Source organism: Crotalus tigris, unplaced genomic scaffold (genome assembly GCF_016545835.1).
Source record: "Crotalus tigris isolate CLP2741 ecotype Arizona unplaced genomic scaffold, ASM1654583v1 scf7180000017551.9496454, whole genome shotgun sequence".
NCBI classification, from domain to species: domain Eukaryota; kingdom Metazoa; phylum Chordata; class Lepidosauria; order Squamata; family Viperidae; genus Crotalus; species Crotalus tigris.
This window is the reverse complement of record NW_024096469.1, coordinates 7242828-7259960: the sequence shown is the minus strand read 5'-3', so window position 1 is coordinate 7259960 and position 17133 is coordinate 7242828. Positions and strand designations below refer to the sequence as shown.

Sequence of the window (17133 nt, the reverse complement as noted above, 5' to 3'; positions counted from 1 at the left end):
TTTAGTGGAATTGGATTCAGAAACAGAATTAGTTAAAGATTGTATGGTTAAATGGGCTCAGAATTTTGAAGAGCCGATTTTATTAGATACATGGGAGGTATTTGGGTGAGGAATGTTAAATTTACTCAAGCTCAAAATTTACAAGAAAATTTTTATAAAATGTTTTATAGGTGGCACCTTGATCCACAAAAGTTGTCTCATATGTATCCGAATGTACAGCCCAAATGTTGGAGATGTGGTTGTCTGGACGCAATGTACTATCATATTTGGTGGTCATGTAGAAATGTAAAGGCTTTTTGGATTAAGATTTGGTGGAACATTCAGAAGATTTTTAATAGAAGAATAAAATTTACACCACAATTATTTTTGTTAGGCATTATTGTAGACTGTGATGGTAAAGAGATTATCTTAATGTTAAATTTTATTACGGTGGCAAGGTTGCTGATTGGGCAATATTGGAAGAAGGATTCCTTGCCTACTATAGAAGAATGGTTTCTCAAAGTTTCTCATTTATCAGAAATGGCAAAAATTTCGGCTTATCTGAAAGACCATTCACAAGAGAGATATATTTCGGTGTGGAAAAGATGGGTAAATTTTGTACAGATTAAATATGGGTTTAGGAAGTATTATTTAGTTTTTGAATAATTTATAGTTTAAACTAGGTATGGTTGGATTTGTAGTTTTTATGTATTGGAGTTAAAGTACTTTAATTTTTTTTTTTTGGGATGTATGTGTAGTGGATTGATGTTCATTTAATTTGTATTTTTTTTTCTCTTTCTTTAACCCTGTATTCAGCTCTGGGAAGGAGGGGGGAGGGTTATGGGGTGGGAGGGGGGGTATTTTATTGTAAAATGTTTATAAAAATTTTCAATTAAAAAAAAACATTTTAGTATTCAGGATAAATCTAAACCATACAATAACACAGCAGTCATCCAAATTTCTGGAAAATAACAATTCACTAATATAAAGAAACCATAGCAAACTTTGGGGGCAACTGTAATGGAGCCTGTCCATCATGATCATAAGTCATGACGATCGTTAACAAATTGTACAATGCTTTCTGAGGCAGTCTTTAAGCGAATCCATGGTTAAGTGAATGCCATGGTCATTAAGCAAACCAATGGTTTGCTAGGGGCACATTTTTTGTGAAAAGTGTTGGATTTTGGCAAATCCATCATAAAACATGGCCAATGACCATGGAATGCTGCAACCAGCCGTAGATGTGCTGTGTTGATAAATACCCAAAGTTCTGGCATGTATTGGGGGGGGGGAGAGAAACAACCATCGGAAGTTCAAATCCAGTCACAAGTAGCCCCAAGGTATCCTTCCCTCAGCTAAACACACAAGCTTGAAGCTTTCTATATTAATATTATTGGAGTAGTTCTGTGATTACATCAGAACAAGCCATTTTCTACAATCTATTAAGCAACAAAGATTGCTCTGTAAGTACAGATGATAGTATTAATTACCATCTCAATAGCCTGGACTTGGTAAAAACGATTACTTTTCCTCATGCTAATGTTATTTTTATCGAGATGGAACTAAATTTTGAAAACCGTTTGTATCTATAATCTCCAAAACAAAATATAAAGTAACTAGCCCTAACTCCTAAGGATAATAGAAATGTATTTTAATTTGGAGCATTTTAAAATTGTCTTTAAGCAACTCTTGCCATATATCATGCCAGTTTTAAGAATTCATCATATTTATGAATATGAGAAAAAGGGGACGGGGGGAGGGAAGAAACAGGAAGAAACACTTTAATTGCAATTTACCTCAATGAACACCGTATGGCCTCTAGAGTCTGATCGAAGGCATCCATGCAAAAATTCGGCAAAGGAAGTGTGTTGCTGTTGCTGAAAGTATATCTTAGCCAAGTTTTCTCTTAAAAAGTCCAGTTTAGAGTCACCGAGACGGACTACAGAATCAGGGGTGGCACAGTTCAAGAGGACTAACTGGGCCTGCTCTTGCACTTTCTGCCTTAGCTGTTGAGGGAGAAGAGACTCTTTCAGGTTTTCTGTCACCTGCAGGACAACCGAAGCGCAAGAGTCTGAATGGTAGCCAATGAAAACATCAGAAGGTGTGTATGTTTGTTGACCCATAAAATATTTCTCAGTTTTAACTGTTACAAAGTCATCCACCCATTTCTTCAGGTCTTCAACAATGTTCTTTTGCCACTTGTTCAGTACGGTATTAATATCCAGATAGTGTTTTTCAAGCCGGTTAATCAGTGGGATGGGAAACTGTTTGTACACCACCTCTTTCTCTTCGATGACAATCAGTCGAAATTTGGGATGCACTCTGCATTTCACTCGATGGGTCCCTAAACCTAAGTCAACATATTTTTGACCAGCAAGTTGGACATAATACTGATTGAGGGCGTCGTAGAGGCTCTCATAAAGGTTTTGTAGGTTGAGAAGAACAACCATCTTCCCGGTCTCCATACAAATTTTTACTCGGTTTATGTTCCTGCAAATCTGAGTGTATTCTTGATCTTTGGGAAAGCTGGAACCAAAAATAATTTCTGGTTGAGCATCTCTGAAGAAACACTGTTGGAGAATCTGAAGCGCTGCATAATTTTCTGTTAATACTAACAGATATCGGCATTCACCATCCTGGTAATTGCTATAAATGTTCTGCTCAACTAAATCAATTGTGCTGATATCCTTATAATTTTCATCTCCTCCTTCTGGAATCTTAGACATAAAAGTATCCAAGACTTCAACACCTTCTTTGCCACTGAAATTACGGAGAACCACCTCTGCTATTTTACGGGGACCTGGAATACTTTTAGAATTATTTGTCAAAGCAAAAAGCATTTTTACAAGACTGTAATAGTCACGCAATCCAAAAAATTCCTTAATTTGTTTCTTACAAATTTCTTCATATGCGTTTGCAAAGATAGGAAAAAAACGCTCAACTCTTTGTAGCACAAAACGTTCTGAAGAGCAAATACTTTTTGCGCTTTCTATGAGTTCATTTTTATTCAGGTCTCCACGGGATACAAAGATGCCTCGATTCATCTTAGCTGGATCTAGAGCCCAGTTAGATATCCCAACGAAGCCAACCTTTTTGTGAGGAAGTGGATCATCATCAATGCACCCATCTTCTAAGAGAGGGTGAAGGGTCTTCAGAGGCATTTTGGAAGAGTCTTCTGCCAATCCAATTTCATCTAATACAACCACCGAGACATATTCACCAAGGTCTTTTCTTTCCTGGAAACGAGCACAATGTTTGAAAGTATTTATGATCCCCTCAGGGGTTGAATGTGGGCTGCATTGAAAAGACACCAAATGGATCTGCTTAAGTTCCTTATAAAGATCAGAATATGCTGCTTGACCCTGCATGGCATCAGCCACGATGGTCTTGGCAAGAGATTTTGAGCTGCCCGGCTTCCCAATAAGAAACAAAGGGATTTTAAGTTCAATGCAGATTACCATCATGAACACATTTTCCTTCAATGCTAGGTTTTTTGCTATTCTTTCCCTCACAGGCACACCATTCAAAAAAAGATCCTGAACTAAGCTAATTTCTTCAAGAACTACTTTTTCATTATCATATGGCTCTGGAAATATTTCGCAGATTACTCTCCAGTATGCCTCTTTCTGTTCCAGGGAAGCATGGTAGCAAACAGCAACTGAAAGAATCAAAGACCAAATTATTCTGTCTCTCTGGATTACACTTTTAGGGGGATTACTTTCCAGATACTTCTCCAGATGTTCAATAAGACGTTCACTGTGGCCGTGAAACCATCTGAAGACTTCCACACAGCGTTCGACATCTCTGAGGCTGATAAAGCTGCATTCGTCTTTCTGCTTTCTCATGTAGGTCTGTGACTCAAAAAGCACCTCAGTAATCATTTGTGTCTCATTAGCAGACATTTTGATCGACTTGGCAAGCTTTTGCACAATCTGTTCTATGTATAGTTTTTCAGTGATATTATTCAATTGCCCAAAATCCCACACCAGAGGTATCATGCTTGGTGGGAGTGCATGGACACGGTAAACAAGCTGCCTAAGGGGAATGGAGCCAAGCTTTTCACTGGTGTCCTCTGCTTTGACACGATAACCCAGTCCAGCTGACTCCAAGCGCTGGATCATTTTTGGTGTGTGTTTGCGATAAGGATTGCATGCAGCTATGATCTGCAAACCTGAGCCGGACAGTAAAGACTGTCCTTCTATTGTGTGGTCACATAACACTTCCTTGATGCAGCTTACAGCTTCTGTGGTGTTGGCTTCATCAAAAAATAAAATTGTGTCAAACTGATAATTCGACTTATTGTATCCTGCCATATCTTCAGCTTCCCTCACTTTAGCATAGATCGCATCTGCTGTGGTACCTCCATGAACTTTGACAAGCTTCATATTATCAGCATTGACACCAATCCTACGCAGTTCACACAGGTATTTTATAAGCCTGGTTTTTCCACAGCCAGTTTCTCCCATCAGGACAACAGGAATTCCACACCTAAATCTCATTTCAATGGCAAGCATTTTTAGTATATTGTCTGTTGTAAGTTCATAAGTTTCATCAGGATCGGTTGGCCCCTCAATCCCCAAGACCATGCAAAGTTTCTCAATTTTCTGAGCTCTGGTCAATGCATCAAAATTAATATTGAATGGAACTTTTTGACGAATTAATCCCATGTACAGCTGAGGGGTCATGACATTTCTCTTGATAATATTGCCATTCAAAGGATTGATGGCATCAATGCTGCCATTGATATTGTGCTGGAGATGAAAGCCAATGAAAGTCATAGATACACGGTCCGCATTGAAGAATATGTATGGATGGGGTTCAGATTCCCACTTTTTCCGAAGCAAAAATGGAGCAAGAGCTTCCTCAGTAACCTCTCCGAAATCTTGCATTCCAGGGCTTTCATCAGAAATGTTAAGTGAAGGAGTTGCAAAATCCTTGGCCATTAAAATCATAAATTTGACCACAAAATTTTTAAAGCCCTGCAAAGTTTCCTGGACAAATTCAGCATTACAGAAAAGAGAGGTTTCACAATTTCTCAGCTGAAGGTTAAGAAACCAAGCAAAGTTTCTAAGTTCTGACCAAGAAGGATCAATCACTCCACAGTAGATCAAGAACAGCTGTAGGCATTCTCCTGGAGTCCCTTCCACTGAGCCTTTTCTATACTGGAACACTTCAAGATTTTCACCTCTGTTTTCTCTTATCAAATACTGGAATGGTCTCTGAAAAGCTTCACTACAGAACATTTCTTGATCTACTCCAGGATCACTGCTGTCATGAAATAAATTCTGAATATCGTTGTCCAGTACTTCTTTAGGAGATCTGCAAGTTACTTGGGGGAATACATCAAGGAAACTATAGTTCAATCCTGATGATTTCTGAAAAAAGACCAGAAAAGGAAGGAGTTATAATACAATCAAAAGGTTTTTTGAATTTATTCTCTTACTTCACAAGCTCCATCAGTTTTCCACAGTATTTTAATTTTGTATTATGGAAATGGTCTGTCAATACTGCAGAATTGTAATTACTACAAACGGAATTACTTCTTTGCTACAAGGGAGTATGGGAAAATCTCTTTAAGGATCCCTTGCAGACAGTTTCACTTTAATCCCATGTAGGGAGATGTTTTTCCTTCTGTCCCTTGTAATTTTTTCCCCTTAAGACATTCCGTAGGCACAACTAAGGGGAAATCCCTATTTTCTCCATTGTCTTACAGAAACCAGTTTTGAAATCCTGCTCTAAAATACTAAAAACACAGCAAATATATATTCTATGCCTCTGGATGTACTTACAGATCCTCTTTGTTTTTTGGGTGAGGGGGACGGTTGCAGAATTTCTGCAACATAGAGGTGGCACTGTTTCCGAAGCCAAATTTTCCCATCTGTATCTTCCAGATACCGTAAGATGAACAGCTTGAACAAAAATTCTGAAATTCCAATCTGAACCTGGAAGAATACAGAAACATAAGGACCATACAAATAAACAGGGATGTTCCTCCTCTAGATATAAGAATATCTTCTCATAAAAGGACGTATTGGATGAAAAGGAAAATTTCATTAGTCAAAACTGTGACATACTCACAGAAGAAGTAATATCAAAATGCAGAATCATAGGCCGTTTCTGGGACTTTTGGTCCAGGAGTAGAAACAGAGAGTTCAGGATTTTTCTTTCATTCACATGAGGATCAATCAGCCGAATAGTTCTTAAAAGTACTCTGTGTCCTTGTAGTTGCTCTTTCATTTTTTGATGCAGCCTCTTTATATAGAGAGACTTTCCTATAGTTTTTAACAAAAAAAGCATTTAAGATATTGACAGGAAAAATAAAAAAATAACTAATTCATTTGAGATTGAGAACTCACATAGTTTATACCAGGGATAGGCAACCTTGGCTCTTTTATGACTTGTGGACTTCAACTCCCAGAATTCCTGAGCCAGCATGGCTGGCTCAGGAATTCTGGGAGTTGAAGTCCACGAGTCATAAAAGAGCCAAGGTTGCCTACCCCTGGTCTATACAAATGCCTAGCAACTAATATAGAGAATATAGGGAACATCAAAAAACCCCAATCTAGTTAAAAATAAAGATCAGAATAAATTAAAACTTTTTAAAATTCCATTTGCTTCTTTTCAAAAGTAACTTTTCAAAACGTAACCTAGGGTTTCTGCTGAATCTAGCAGTATACTGCTGAAATACTGAATCTATCATTGTGGCCCCATAAAAATGTATAGTGTTTCTATCATGCATACAGGCTTGCTGAAATATCAAACCACCAAACATACGTATTTCTATCTCACAAGAATGGCTCCTGTTAGATAAGATTGTTATTTAGTGCTTATAATGAAGGTATGGATAGGCAGGACTTGTGAATTTGTATTTTTCATACACGTAACGAAATAGAACACACTATTTCTCTAACTGAAGAAACTAAATACAGTGACTGAGGACCACACATCATAGAGTTGCAAAGATTGTGGTGGGCAGAACAATAAGGGCAGTTGAATCTGGAGATTTTTTACTTCTTTTCTGAGCTTTTTAACAGGAGGAAGATGTTTCTTTTTTTGTTATTGTTGATTTCTTTATTGTGCATAAAAGTGCAAAGGCTTTAAAACATACACTTACAAAGAAAGTGCTTTCTTAATAGGCCAAAATTTGAAGCCCACAAACATTTACTTCCTCAGCTTCTACTGCTTAGTCCTTTGGATTTAGGCAGTTATAATAAATTCAGATAAATAAAGAGATAATATAAATAAATTCTAAGCTAAGTCACTTTTATGTACCGGTATTCCTTTTTTCCTCTAATTCTCCAGTGTAGTGGGCAAGAAGTTTGGAACTATTCACATTACATGTTAATTAAAATAATTCCAATTAACTATAGCACCACTTAAACATAAACTGCTACTATTAGCATAATAGTACATGGTTTGAAACAGATTTCTTATAAACAAGCCCAATTAATAATATTAATTATTAACTACTACGCTAATATAGATCATTTTCTTGCTAAACTATGATTATATATCCAAGATCGGAGGTTGTTTGAACTTGGTTTTCTCACCCATTCCAGCTCTTTCAGAAGATACAATCCCAACACACATGTTATTTTTGAATATGGATGTTGATGGATTTCCAAGCTCAGTGGTTTTGTAATGCTTCCCGAGGTAACTTTGGATGTCTTTTAGGGGCCGAAGAGGGGTCATGTGAATGATGAAATTACTAAAAACAGAGGGGATATAGCGGTCTTCTCTCTCACAGTTACAGAACATCACTAATTGATAGTCACTGGTATGTTTTAAATGTAGCTTTTGGTATAGTTCCTCTAACTTATAGCCCACATCGTTACTCAACTCATCTGCAAAGAGTAAGGTATAAATCTTCTTTTCTTTCTTGTTTGGAGTAAGGCATCGCCTCATAAACAATTCCACTTGCTCGTAGCTGGTTTGTGGTGTACACAATAAGACTTCATCATAAGAGGGTAGCGTCTCTTCTGGATTGTTCATGTAGATGGAAATTGTAGAAACTAAAATGTCAGAACGACGGCAAAGAATGAGGTTGGGCTGCCTAGAATGAAGACCTCGTGGTAACATTCGCTCAACATTCCTTCTTTCTAAGTTTGCCAAAGTAGATAGGAATCTACCAAGAGTTTCAAAATCAAAGCAATGTGGAAGAAATAAACCCATGTTCTCCATATAGGACCCCCAGATTTCCTCCAGGTGTTCAGTCACTTCTCTTCTACTTGCCTGGTGTCCATATGTTACATCAAAACTCTTTGGTATTTCAGATGCCACTAGTCTGGAGACTGTTTCAGTATCTTGTCTACTGCAGTTGTGTTTTATGAAAGACAGCATCATTAAGGCAGACTCACTGAGTTTCCCTGAACCAAGCTCCTTGCATAAATATACAAGCTGTTCAGCCAGGTAATAATTCAGATAAAAATATTGGGATCGCTTCTCAGACATGAACTGATTCCACCTCTCCAGAAAACTCTCCATCTTCCTGCACATGGCTGGCAGAACCTTTGCCACATCTCCACTTCCACAAAGCCCACAGATGGAATTTAAATTAAAGTTCATATTAATGCAAAACCGACTCTCAGGTGAGCAATATATGTTAGCAATCCAGTTTCGGAAAAGCATGTTTCCAGCAGAATAAAGGTTCATGAAGGACAATGCGAATCTCTGAATGTTAGAAAATACCTGAATGAAGAATACACACAAAAACACAACAGTAGATTGAATCCAAATTATTATTAAACAATCCACACTATACTATATAAATGTCTAATGTAGCCTCAATCACCTTTTGATTATTTAGAATATAGATATGCAATACAGATATGCAATCCATAGGCATTTTCTGTGCAGCTCCCAAGTCCTGCTCATTCTATGCTCTAACAAATAAACTCATAAATAAGCTATGAGAAACCATTAAGAGTATATTTGCTGCTATAAATGGGGGGAAGAAATGTGAGTAGACAGAAAAGAGTACAGAACTGTGGAAGAGATCCAGGAAAGGGCCAAAAAATAAGACATAGGCCCATGTCTGACTATGAGAATGGGATCATTGTGATATTACAATACTGATCACTGTAGTAGCAATGCAACAATTTTACTATTACTAGAAATGATTACAAATTGTGTGTCTATATGCTTTATCATCCAAAAGTCTGATATGAGACATTTAATATCACAAAGAGATGAAACAATCCCATTTTCCCCAAAGAAACATCCTGATCATTACAATTACAGCTATTGTAATAGCTATTAAAACTGAGCAACAAGCAATAATCTTTATATACAAAATATATCTATTTTAAACACTTTGGGTATATAAAATCATCAATTTCTCTTAATTAGCATCAGGCTGCTTCAGGAAGCTTACTTCAGAAAATTTCTCCACTTGTGCACTTTGTTCTTCTTTTCCAGACATCAACATCAACTTGTTCATCAGTTCTTGAAGCTCTTCCAGAGAATACTGCCGAATCTTCTCTTGGTCCCCATGACTTTCTTGGATGGTCAGGTGCAGTATAGTGTCCAGGCAAACCTTACAACAAAACATAATATATACAAGGACATAATGAAGACTGCCCATTTTTAAAATGTATTAATTCAGTAAACATTAGACCAGCGGTTCTCAACCTATGGGTCGCGACCCCATTTGGGGTCGATCGACCTCTTTTGGGGGGTCGCCAAAGGCGGCGATCCGCCATTTTGTCCCCTCCGGGGGGGGTGCTGCGCCTCCGGGGGGACGGTGCCGTGCATGCGCGCCGCGCGTGGGGGCAGCGGCGCTCCTCCGGGGGGCGGCGCTGCGCATGCGCGCCGTGCGTGGGGGCGCCGCCGCGCATGCGCGCCGCGCGTGGGGGGGCGCTCCGTGCGCGCCGCGCGTGGGGGCGCCGCCACACATGCGCGCCGTGTGCGGGGGGGCACCCCCATGCGCGCCGCGCCGCGCATGCGCATAACGTTTGTGTGGCGGGGGTCGCCGTCACACAAACGTTGAGAACCGCTGCATTAGACACTCATAAAGAAAGCAGTTTATTAGCAAGCATGCTTAAACGTGATTGTAATATAGCTGAAGTGCAATTTAAAATGTTAATGAGGGTAAAAATTGCATGAATACCTTTTGGGGGGCTAACTCCTTTTCATTACAAGCAGGCTATTTAATGCAATAATATCCTTTTCATATATTACTGTATTTCGGTGTTTAATCCTTATTTTATTTTACACCACCTAGATAGAGCTGGTTCAGCAGTAGAGGCAAACAAATTAAATGCACAAAGAACATTTAAAAATAGTTTTGTGGAAATTAGCAGAAAATAAGAAAAAACAGACCTGTTTTGGGAATCATTTTTAAGCAATGTCTCACCTTCTGTCCCTCCACTGGGGCCTTAATTCTGTAGATTCCTTTCTCATTGATTCTGGTTGCCAGGGATATAGAAGACAACTCCACAGATCCATGACTCTCTTTGATAGTTTTTAACCAATCCAAGTATCTTGCAGAATCACGCTATAGGGAGAACATATAAGGAATATTCCCATTAGCCTGTATCTTTGCTAAGTCGGGTAAAATAGACAAAATTGAAGCAGACATTCTAAAATTTCTACCCCGCTGTTTTCTGGGCTTTCAAGCATATTTTACTTGAGTTTAATTTCACTAAAATCACCAACTGACATAATATGCAAACTGGACTTCATGTGGGAAAACATAACTCCGTGTTTCTCTTTGAATGCAGAGCACCTAAGTGGTTTGTAGACTTCAGGTTCAAAGAATATTTTTACTAATTAATATGCTACAAGCATAAAGCATCTTTATCAAATGCACAGCCATTTAAAGGGCAGTAATGGAAAGATACAAGGCTGCTACAGTAATTACCAGCTTCTCGGGAAGGTTGGGATCACTTTCCAGAGCTTTCCATATATTCTCCAAATACTTCATGAATTCCTTAAATCCTGCCTCTTGCTTTAAATCATACAGCAGGGAGGAATAGCCAAACACAGCATCATGGAAACAAGCCACACGATCCACATCCATGTCATTCTCTCCTGCAGATATTGAAGCCAGCTCCACAAACACTTTCAGCTCATTTTTGTCTAACAGAAAGAAAGAAAGCACTTTGTGAGGTAAAAAGGAAATTTATATTCTATGAACGGCTTCCCTGGATAAATTTAAGTGCTTTCTAGGATGGCTTATAATTGCTTTTTTGTTTTTTATACAAAAATAAACAATAATTATAATAATGCAATAATAGACATGTGAAAACCCAGCATTCTGAAGAACATTGGAAATGTTCCATTCCACACTGGCTATGTTCCAGGTATGATTCAGGTATGATTCAACAATTTTAAGAAATCAGTCCTCTGACCTTTAAATGGTTTTGCTTCTAAATAGAGAATTGACTAATATAAAATTGTTGGGACATTGTAGAGGAGAAATAGAACATTCCAAAGTTCCTTAAACATTAGTTTTTTTCCAGATAAAGCAAGGCAAATGATCCTGAAGTTTTATCATTATTATGATTAAACTAGATAATGTAGTAAGTTTTGGATTTAAATAAGAAAGCAATGGAAAACAAGTGTAATTGTAATCTGAAGTTTAATTAATGTAGGACAGATGTGTCTAACTTTATGCGCAGGACACACCCATCCCGGCTCTGCAGAGGCAAAAAAAATCATACTACATCACGATACACGATCGAGTTTGACACCTGTGATGTAGGGTGTTTTTTTTCTATTTGTATTTTGCATCATTATTTATATCTTAAATATACACTTTAGCTTGATTTGTGTAAATAAAGTATGTAAGAACATATAGTAAATTTCAATTGGAGCGGTAAATAACTACTATATTAAAAAATTAAAAGACAGCAATATACTTACATAGATAGCTGCTCCTCACTTTCCCAAGAAGCTTTAGGTTGATGAAAACCCACCTCACTCAGTTTATGATTACTAGTTCTATTCTTTTAGGTTCAAGAAATCGGCTTCCTAAATTGATTAGCAGGCAGAAGCTCCCAGGGATTACTAGGTCCCTTTCATTTTCAGGTTGATGAAATGGCAGATGACTGGCTGGTTATCCTCTAGCATGCATGATTTTGTTTCATTTATTTTCATTCTCAGGTGCACCCCAGGTCATCTAGCTAGGCTGTTCCCCTTCATCTCTCTTTTCCCCAGTCCTCCCCCCTCAAAACTTTGGTAAGTCTTGTCCCAATCTTTCTCAGCAACCATAAATCCAAATTAGGGGAAAGCCTTCAGTCCATTTCAGGATTATTAACCAACCTGAAGCCAATAAATCACAGTCCAGGTTCAACAGGCATTTTAGCCATCCTCACATCTTTACCTGACAGCCACCTCCTCCATTATTCAAATTATTTTCCCCAGAATCCTCTCTGATGGTGCTTTAACTCACCATTATAGTAGAATGGTCTGATATTGATACTAGCCCATCCGCAGCCTTTTCCTTCTCCTTTGGGAGTTTTCCTAAGGGAATCAAACTGACTCGTGTTCCTTCTTCCTTATTTCTAAGGCAAAGCGCAAACTATTTTGTTTGATGTCTGCATGAATATGAGGATACATGAAGATCACCATGGCAGAGAACAAGCTCATCCCAGGTCATCTTCCTTAATTCTTTACAAACACGAAAAAAGTCACAAATCAACTACTGAAATAGGCCTCTCAATACTAACAAGCTATGTGAAATGTATGAACATTTTGCTGCTTAATTGAGAAATAATTTTCAAATACAGAGAAGTCAGAAAAATCAGAAATATTTTACCACTTTCTAACACACTTAAGGAGAGCAGATCAGTGTTGAGTTGGCCTAAAGCTAGAGTGCCACTGCTATCAGCTGAAAGGAGGGTCAGGGTGCAGTATATAAGGCTGTGGTTAGAATGCCATGTTGCAACCTAACTCACTGCTCACTCCAGGAATTCGATCCTGACCAGCTCAAGGTTGACTCAGCCTTCCATCTTTCCAATGTCAGTAGAATGAGGATCCAGACTGCAACCATATTGGGAGCAATATGCTGACTCTGTAAACAGCTCAGAGAGGGCTGTAAAGCATTGTGAAGTAGCATATAAGTCTAAGTGCCACTGCTATTACTAGACTGACCGGAGTAGCTTATTCCTGTCATTTCTTTCTTCCAGCCAGACATAAAGCAACATGGATTCCCAGGAATAGGTTATTTTTATAATTATCACTTTACAGACAAGCTATAGCTATAACCTTCACTTTGATTCAGAATTACTCTTTTCCAGCATTCATCTAATTATAGCCTTTATCTTACTTTATCCTATGTCTTAGTTCCATCTTTCTTACAATGTCTTACTTATTACTCTTCCATTATCTTTTTTCACATTGGCAAAATCTGATTAAAGTACAGTTCTCTGCATTCCCAGTTAGTATTATATTGCTGCACTTAGACTTTGGGTTGGGAACAGTTTCTTGGCTTTGTGGCTTGATAGAAGTTTTGAAATGTGAGCAGACCTTTTTCCTAGGCTGCTACATCATACCTACTGGTCTCTGTCTGGTTGTTACCAGCACTCTGGGATTCTCTGGGGCAGTGATGGCAAACCTTTTAGAGACCGAGTGCCCAAACTGCAACCCAAAACCCACTTATGCATCATCAGGTGCCGGGTGGGTGTGGCCCATTGGCTAGGTGTGGCTGCAGTGGTAACAGCAGACTGTGTGGGACTAAAAAGTTCAATCAATCAATTCCAACTTTGCAAGACCTTTTTTTTTCCCCGCAAGAAGTTGAAATTGATTGATCAAACCTTTTTTTTTGCACATGGCAGCGGAGACCTAAAGCAAAAAGGTTTTATAAAACCCAGGTGAAGGCCTAGGACTGGGACGACGGAACACGTGCCACAGAGAGGGTTCCGAATGCCAGCTCTGGCACCCGTGCCATAGGTTCGCCACCACTGCTCTGGGGTATCTCACAACATCTCAGGCTCCAATGGCTGGTGTTTTAGGCAGCCCCATCCTGGATGCCAATATCTTGGGGTCACATTGGCATCTTTTCAGCTTCCTCAGCTGCCTACATCAACACTCCCCATGTCTAGTAGCTACCACCCAATATTAATCTGCTGCTGGTTCCTATAGTGATCCTGTCATCACCACACCATTTAATGTCTCTCTGCCCCACCCCTAACACTGATCTTTCCATTGTTGTTGCTGCTGCTGCTGCTATCACCGATGGCCTCTTGTTCTCCACTGTACCTCCTAAACCTCTGGGTTTTGCTCTGCTCGCTTTTCTCCTTCTCATTCCATTCTTTCAGCCTTGTGATATAACACTTCTACACTTGAGTCCTCAATGATACTAAGATAGCCTATCTCCTTCTTAAAAGGCCAGTTCCTCATTCTGGCAGGGCAAGGAGACCTAAGCTATAGGTGTCATTGCCTCATACCTGGTCTCCTCCTACACAGGAATCTGAAGGGAAAACATTTCTTTAACCTTTAGCTTTTCCTACGGCATTTATTCACAATAGCATATGTGTGACTTTGTTTGATTACATACGATTGTGCATCTAGATCAGGAGTCCCCAACCCCCAGTCCATGGACCAGTACCGGACCGCGGCATGACAGCAACCGGTCCACACAAAGCCTCATCCATAGGCTGTAGGCAGACACAAAACCACGCACCCTCCGGTCAACAGAAAAATCTCTCTCCACAGAACCGGGCCCTGCTGCCCAAAGTTTGGGGAACTCTGATCTAGATGTTCTATTTGTCAAGGTTTAAGTCATGCTTTATCTCTGGAGGGTAACAGTAGAGAAAGGAAATACACATTCAAGTATGTGTATGTTCCTCATTGTACATGGCTGGCTGACCAGCCGTACTCAGCGAGTGGTCCTCAATGGAACTGCATCTATATGGAGGGAAGTGTGTAGTGGGGTGCCCCAGGGCTCTGTTCTGGGCCCAGTACTCTTCAACATCTTCATCAATGACTTGGATGAAGGGATAGATGGGGAACTCATCAAATTTGCAGACGACACCAAGCTGGCAGGAATAGCCAACACTCCAGAAGACAGGCTTCAGATACAGAAGGATCTGGACAGACTTGAACACTGGGCACTAACTAACAAAATGAAATTCAATGGTGAAAAAAGCAAGGTTCTACATTTAGGCAAGAAAAACCAAATGCACAAGTACAGCATAGGTGGCACCATGCTCAATAGTAGTAACTGTGAGAGGGACCTCGGAGTCCTAGTAGACAATCACTTAAATATGAGCCAGCAGTGTGCTGCAGCTGCCAAAAAAGGCCAACACAGTGCTAGGCTGCATTAACAGAGGGATAGAATCAAGATCACGTGAAGTATTAATACCACTTTACAATGCCTTGGTAAGGCCACACTTGGAATACTGCATCCAGTTTTGGTCACCACGATGTAAAAAAGGTGTTGAGACTCTAGAAAGAGTACAGAGAAGAGCAACAAAGATGATTAGGGGACTGGAGGCTAAAACATATAAGGAACGGTTGCTGGAATTGGGTATGTCTAGTTTAACAAAGAGAAGGACGAGGGGGGACATGAGAGCAGTGTTCCAATATCTCAGGGGCTGCCACAAAGAAGAGGGAGTCAAGCTATTCTCCAAAGCACCTGAAGGCAGGACAAGAAGCAACGGGTGGAAACTAATCAAGGAGAGAAGCAACCTAGAACTAAGGAGAAACTTCCTGACAGTTAGAACAATTACTCAGTGGAACAGCTTGCCTCCAGAAGCAGTAAATGCTCCAACACTGGAAGTTTTTAAGAAGAGACTGGACAGCCATTTGTCCGAAATGGTGTAGGGTTTCCTGCCCGAGCAGGGGGTTGGACTAGATGACCTCCAAGGTCCCTTCCAACTTTACTATTATTATTATTATTATTATTATTACATCGAAAGGAGAGAAAGTGTATAAGTACCAAAATGTCAGACTGAGAAAAGAGAAAGAGAATACTCAAAAAGATAAATAAAACTTATGTTTTCTCTGTCCAGGTGTCTTCTTGATAAACAGAGTGGAGAATACAACAGCTCAATCCAACACAGTTAAAACTTTCCTTGGGGAAACAACAGAGATATATCAGTTCTACCTTCCAAAGCCTCTTTGACCCAGTTAACGAACTCCTTCCTAAGTGCCAGCTCTTCAAGGCACAGGCGACGTTTTTCAGTAATATCTTGCAACAGTTTCTTAGCACGCATCAAGGAAGAGCTCATAGAAGAAAGCTTTTCCTCTTGAAAGAACTGGAATTCACTTGTCTGAAGAATAAATTACATATAATAAGAAGACTGCATGTTAAGAACACACAAATTCCCTCCCCCCCTTTGTTCCACAGATTTTTTTTTTTTTTAATTTTTATCCCTTTGGTCTTAGAGATTCACAGAACTGACTTTTTCCCCTAAATACCATTCCTTTTAGGAAATGTAGGAATACAGCAGAGGTTTGTAATTTCCAGCAGCTCAAGGGCCATATCTGTAGAGCATGTAGCCACTACATATCACACTTTTATAATTTTATGAGACTGAAACTTTTCGGTTACTGGACTATCTTTTGAATGGCAAGTTAAAGAGATGTACTTACTAAGTTCAGCAATTGTTGCAGGACACCGAAATTACCAGTAAGTTTCAAAACTTCCTTGACTTTGTCGATAACTTTAGCAGAATCCAATGCCAAATCCAATTCATGATACTGTTGGATCTGCTGGATCCGTTCGTCTATCCATTCTCCATTATCTTGATACTGCAGTTGGCGCATACTTTGGAAATCACGTCTGAGTTCTTCATAATGATTATTAAAATCTTTGAAGAGAGCATTCACTTCAGCAAATGTGAGGTCTCCCAATTTCAAGCTGTCATAAATCCTTTGGAACTCCTTGTAACAAGGATTAAATAAGCAATCATATACTTCCTCCATATCTAGAGTTTGTTCAGTGTCTGAATCCTCCATGTTGTTCATCAGCCTCTTGGCTGCCTGCTCCCAGCAATGCAGGAAAATGTGGTTATCTTTATAATCATACACACATTTAGATACAACTTTCAGCTCTTCACTCAAATGGAGATAGGTCTCTATTCCATCATCACTGCATGAAGTGGGTTTTCTCACTTTCACAACAGCATCCAAAGTTTTCAGTGACAGATTTCCGCTGTGCTTTTGTTCCAGTTCAGTTAAATCAACTTTAAAAAGGGGAAAAAATAT

At 39.3% G+C, this 17133-nt stretch overlaps 1 pseudogene; it reads right to left on the bottom strand.

Annotated features, from left to right (window-relative positions):
• Positions 1-17133, bottom strand: part of LOC120309126 — a 144445-nt pseudogene that overhangs the window by 60890 nt on the left and 66422 nt on the right.